Genomic DNA, 5,666 nt, shown 5'->3' with positions numbered 1-5,666 from the left:
GAAAAAGTCCCTGGAAAAGCAGACCCTATGGAGATCGGGGCAGTGAGAGCTTCCTTAACGCTTAGTGAGAGATCACAGACGCAAACAAGGGTTATGTTTGTATTGCGGCAAAAAAGAACACTTCCTTTGTGACTGCCCTGTTAAACCCAAGTACAACCATCCTCGCTTCAGTCAAGCAGCAGCAGCCAGGGCGGAACAGGGGACGGAAAACCACAATGCTTGCGGAAACCAGAAGGGAAAGCCTCAAGCACGTGTTCTAGCCCTTCAGTAAACTTCTTCACCGTATCTGAAGCTGATCACTTTTTTGTGTCCTTAAGTTTGTGTGTCAATCAGGAGCAGAGAGAAACCAAGGCCATGGTGGATTCCGGAGCCACGGGCTGTTTTATGGACCGGGACGAAGCAAACCGACCAGGGTTACGCCTGGTTGGCAAACCCGATCCCGAACCGGTATACGCGTTGGATGGCAAGGAGCTCGATGCAGGACCCATCAGGTACAGCACGACTGAGTATGTGGTTACGTATCAAGGGTACCACCAAGAATGGCTCTCTTTTAACATCATCCAGGCTCCACAGTATGGGGTAATCCAGATTATAGATAACATTGACTTTTTACACTGGGTGGTTCACTATTTTTTCTATTTTTTAACATTGTAGTCACAATACTAAAAGGTTCAAATGATCCATGTTTGGGGAATGTTTCTTTTCCCCACCAGTAGCACAAGCAGAGACACCATTAAGTAGGTATTCTACAGTTGTGAGTTTCTCCATTTCAGGAAAGGTAACAATTCAGGTTTAATTCTGGAGGTCAAAAGATGTGCAAATCATTTTTTAACGTATGCATAAATTTAGTAGATATTTCGAATTAGAGCAAAAAAGGTTTAAATCATGTTTGAATTATACATGCCGAGTTTGGGCACAGTTGAACATATTCATTGTTATACGGATATCGAGTATTGAATACAAACAAAGCTCGCAGTTTTCATTTGTCAGGTACGGAGATTATAGAGTTCAGTACGTTTTTTATGTTAACATCACTAGCATAGGAAGAGGCTAGTCCACTTTCTATGTTGTCTGGCATTCAATCGGGAATACGTCATATGCGCGGGAGTGTCTCCTTTTTAACCACGATTACATCGGGTAGAATTTTCACAGCGTTCAGACACTTCAGACGCTATACATGCGAGCCAACAGGTTCTAAGAGAGGTGAGATAACAGAGTGATTTCATTATTGGGAGTAACCACTGAGGTTACACACAGTAACGAGGGGAAAGTAACTAGTGTAGGTACAAACAGCAATTCAGCCACTTAGAGTGCACGTTGTATTCACAGGTGCCGGTTGTAGAATACTCGATCGACCTTGGCTCTCAGCAGTTCATTGTTAAACTGATTCTGGGATAACAGTGATTCTGAAGACACGGTAAACTATACGATGCTTTTACTAGATGCTGGTTATAATTTTCACAGATGGGTAGATTTTTATTTCACTACATTTTCACTTGTTATTTAGCATGAGGACTGCGTTTCCAGCAAGTTCAGGAACCATTAAGGATTGGTTGCGAGAGTTTCCGATACTCACATGCAGAGACGATCATTTAGTCAAGAAGCCTTGGTGTTGTTAAGTAAGAGTTACCTTTCAAGGTGCTAGCACGGTGTTTCTGAATTTACTCTGGCAGTAACATTCATTAGAATATTCACGATTGGTTTTCATGGCTGGTTCTTTCATTAGAGTCAGTGTTTCCTCATTTATTCATTTCATTCACTATCACTGGTGATGGTTTCTTCTATGGATATTGAGTGCTTTTGATCGATAATTGTTGGGATTAGTGTGCATACAGGGTTGTCCACTCTGAGGTCATTGAATGTATTATGTGATCATTGTGTTTTACATGACGTTTATGAGTATTGAAAAAAATAGCGTATTCTTGTTTTCATTCATTTTTTCTGATACAGGCCCCTGAAGAAGGGATTGCGAATAATCCCGAAATGCATTGGGCGTTAACTACAACATCAACTCTGATTTCGTCACCAATTGTTTTTGCAAAAGTGATCGTTGCAATGAAATATTGAGTATTGATTGTTTTTCATAGATTTGATTACCATTGATTATGTTTAAAACAAATGTGAAGTGTTTTCTATTATTAGTTTCATGAATATGACAGTTCAATAATTAAAAGAGCATTTCGCTTGATTACATTTGTGATGATTAATTTTCTAATGTAAACAAGTTATTTAGGTGAACGACAAAAACTAGTCAAGTGTTTTCTTCAATTCCCTAAGCTGTGCATCCGGTATTCAGATGCTGTTGCATCTGCTGCTTTAGATTATGACAGAGGTTGGCTGCCTTTTCCGGTTTGCACGCATAAATGTAATCTTTAGTTGAGATTTGTGAAATTTGCAGAAAAAAATATTTTTTCATGTTTTACCTTCTTGTTGTGCGCTGACTTACTGCAATTTTGTAATCCTGGGCCTCCCATGGCTACAGAAACACGAACCGACCATAAATTGGTCCACTAAGTCATTGCGCCTGAATTCTCTCTACTGTCAGGACCATTGCCACCACCCTACACAGAGACCCTCTGAAACCTTAGCAGCGTGGCATCACATCACTACAGCCGCAGAAAAGAAAGTGGATTTACCTGCATGCTACGAACAGTATCGCAGCATGTTCAGCGATACGCAAGCTGCGGTGCTTCCGCCGCATAGGGAGTATGATTGCAGGATCGACCTAGTCCCCGGAGCGGTGATTCCCAGCGGGCGGTTATACACTCTTACGCTGCCCGAGAATGAATACCTCCGCAGTTATCTGGACACCCACCTGGCAATGGGATTTATATGCCCCTCCAGTTCTCCGGCTGCATCACCTCTCTTTTTTATACTGAAGGCCAATGGAGATCTACGTTGTTGTATAGACTACCGAGCATTGAATACAATCACTTTAAAAAATCGATACCCGCTACCGTTGATTCCTGTTCTGTTGGAGCAGGTGAGAGCTGCAGGCATATATACAAAGCTGGACCTCAGAGGGGCATATCACCTCGTGCGGATGCGCCATGGGGACGAATGGAAAACCGCCTTTAAAACGCAGTACGGCCTTTTTGAATACCTCGTTATGCCCTTTGGACTATGCAACGCCCCGGCGGCGTTCCAGTTATTCCTCAATGAAGTCCTCAGAGAGTTTCTGGATCGATTTGTCATAGTGTATATAGACGACATATTGATCTACTCGTCTACTGAGGAAGAACATGTCATCCATGTATGTCAGGTGCTACAGGCTCTACGAAACCATTCGTTGTTCTGTAAGATCACCAAATGTGAATTCCACGTCACCACGGTTGAATTTTTAGGGGTTATGCTTACCCCCTCGGGACAAATCATGGCAGAAAGGAAGATTTGGGCGATCATAGAGTGGCCCCGTCCAACTACAATCAAGGAAATACAAAGCCTGTTGGGCTTTGCCAACTTCTATAGGAGGTTTATCCAACACTTCTCAGACCTAGTGGCACCATTGACCCGGTTAACACGGAAAAATACACCTTTTCTGTGGACCACGAAAACGCAAGAAGCATTTGATCGCTTAAAGGAGGCCTTTTCGTCGGCACCGGTACTGATACACGCCAATGCACGGTTACCGTTCATAGTGGAAGCCGACGCCTCTGACGTTGCAGTGGGGGCAGTGTTATCCCAAAGGCACGAAACCACCGGGTACCTGCATCCAATCGCGTACATGTCCAGAAAACTAAACACAGCCGAACAAAATTACACCTTTGCTGAAAAGGAGCTGTTGGCAATAAGGGATGCTTTTTTGGAATGGAGACACTGGTTGATGGGAGCGGTCCACCAGGTAACGGTCTATTCTGACTATCGGAACCTTCAATATATGAGAGCTGCGCGGCATCTCACGCCTCGTCAACTCCGGTGGACATTGTTTTTTGCTGAATTCCACTTTATTGTCACCTTTCGGCCAGGCACAGACAACAGACAACAGAAAGGCAGATGCGTTGTCAAGGCAAGAAAATCTGGATCAGCTGATCTTGGTTCCTAAAAAGCCCATCATCGAACCTAGCAAGGTGCTCTGCGTTGTGCAGACGGACAGCTTCTTACAGAAAACCTGAAGAGGGATACAAACCTCTCTCTGGAGAACCTGGCTTAGGTACCATCCGGAATGGCGTTTGAAACAAGGGCTCCCCATGAAAGGCGCACAGTTACTGATTCCTACCCAAGAACTTCGTAAGCTGTTTTTTTCTTGGTGCCATAGTCTCCCCTGCGCAGGTCACACTGGTGGACGCAAGACCCTGGAGAAAGTATTGAGATACTGCTGGTGGCCCACCGTCCGTCCCGATATCCTGCAATGGGTCCGAGAATGTACCATCTGTGCTCAGATGAAGACAGATCACCAACAGCCCCAAGGACTGCTACAGCCTTTGCCTACGCCCGACATGCCATGGGACTGTTTCTCTGTTGATTTTATCGTCGGGATCAAGGCAACACCGCAATTGTTGTGGTCGTGGATTCCCTCACCAAAATGGGACACTTTATCGCATGCAAGCAAGTTCCCTCAGCAGGACAATTGGCTCACATCCTGCTGACACACATAGTCAGATTACATGGCCTTCCCAAAGTTATAGTGTCGGACAGAGGGGCCCAGTTCACAGCCCTTTTTTGGAAAACCTGGTGCTCCGAGTTGCATATTTCCTCCTCCCTTTCCACTAGCTACCACCCTCAGACAGACGGGCAGACGGAAAGCCTTAATCAAACCCTCAAACAATACCTGAGATGTTATATCAAGAATAACACTGAAGCCTGGGTGGAGTGGTTATGGGCGGCGGAAATAGCATATAATAGTACCACACATTCCTCAACACAACACTCTCCTTTTCTCAGTAACTATGGCTTTCACCCTAGGTTTTACCCCTTCCTACTCCCCAGAAAAAGACACAAAACTCCCGAAGTAGGGGTGAGGCTATCACGCATCCGCAAGATATTACTTGCGACACGTTCCAATCTGCTGAGGGCAAAGATGGTCTACAAGGCACAGGCCGACAAACACAGAAGACTGAGTCCGAGATATAAAAAGGGTGATAGGGTGTGGCTATCAACTAGATATATCCGATTCCGGAAACACAGTGTTTTTAACCCTAAGTACATTGGTCCCTATCGGGTGGTTAAACACATCAACCCTGTGGCTGTGAAACTACAGTTGCCAGCCCATTCCCGAATCCACCCTTTGTTCCATGTTTCCCTTTTGAAACCATCACATTTCCCCATGCAACCACGGTCGGACCCCATATTGGTACGCCAAGAGCAGGAGTACGAGGTTAAGGTGATCCTGGACGCCAAGAGGGTACGGGGGCGGCTCTGGTATTTGCTTGCATGGAAAGGGTATGGCCCCGAGGAGAACACGTGGGAACCAGCCAGGGCGGTCCGCGCCCCTCGGTTGGTGGCTCGGTTCCATCGCCTGCATCCCGACAAACCCTCGGCCAGCCAGCGCCTTCCGAAGGAGGGATGTTCTGTCAGGTTCTCTTCCCGGTTACGCACTGGCTGTAACGCTAGCGCGAACCAGGAAGTAAAAAGGTAAAAGACTACAGCTCCCGACATCCTCGGCGAGTCACGCCCCACGTGACCGCGAGGCGACGTCGGAAGTCGCGTAAAGGCAGCGGACCGGGAAG

At 45.8% G+C, this 5,666-nt stretch overlaps 1 long non-coding RNA gene across 1 annotated transcript; it reads left to right on the top strand.

The window, feature by feature from the left end:
* The first annotated feature begins 1,133 nt into the window (after positions 1–1,133).
* Positions 1,134–2,178, top strand: LOC146809974 (uncharacterized). The gene is made up of 4 exons (XR_014965607.1): positions 1,134–1,203; positions 1,330–1,417; positions 1,508–1,619; positions 1,951–2,178. It is a non-coding gene; the product is annotated as an uncharacterized LOC146809974 (long non-coding RNA).
* The last annotated feature ends 3,488 nt before the right edge of the window (positions 2,179–5,666 follow it).

This window comes from Triturus cristatus, chromosome 7 (genome assembly GCF_964204655.1).
Source record: "Triturus cristatus chromosome 7, aTriCri1.1, whole genome shotgun sequence".
NCBI lineage: Eukaryota > Metazoa > Chordata > Amphibia > Caudata > Salamandridae > Triturus > Triturus cristatus.
Note: the sequence above shows the minus strand (reverse complement) of the source record. Positions and strands in the feature narration are given on the sequence as shown.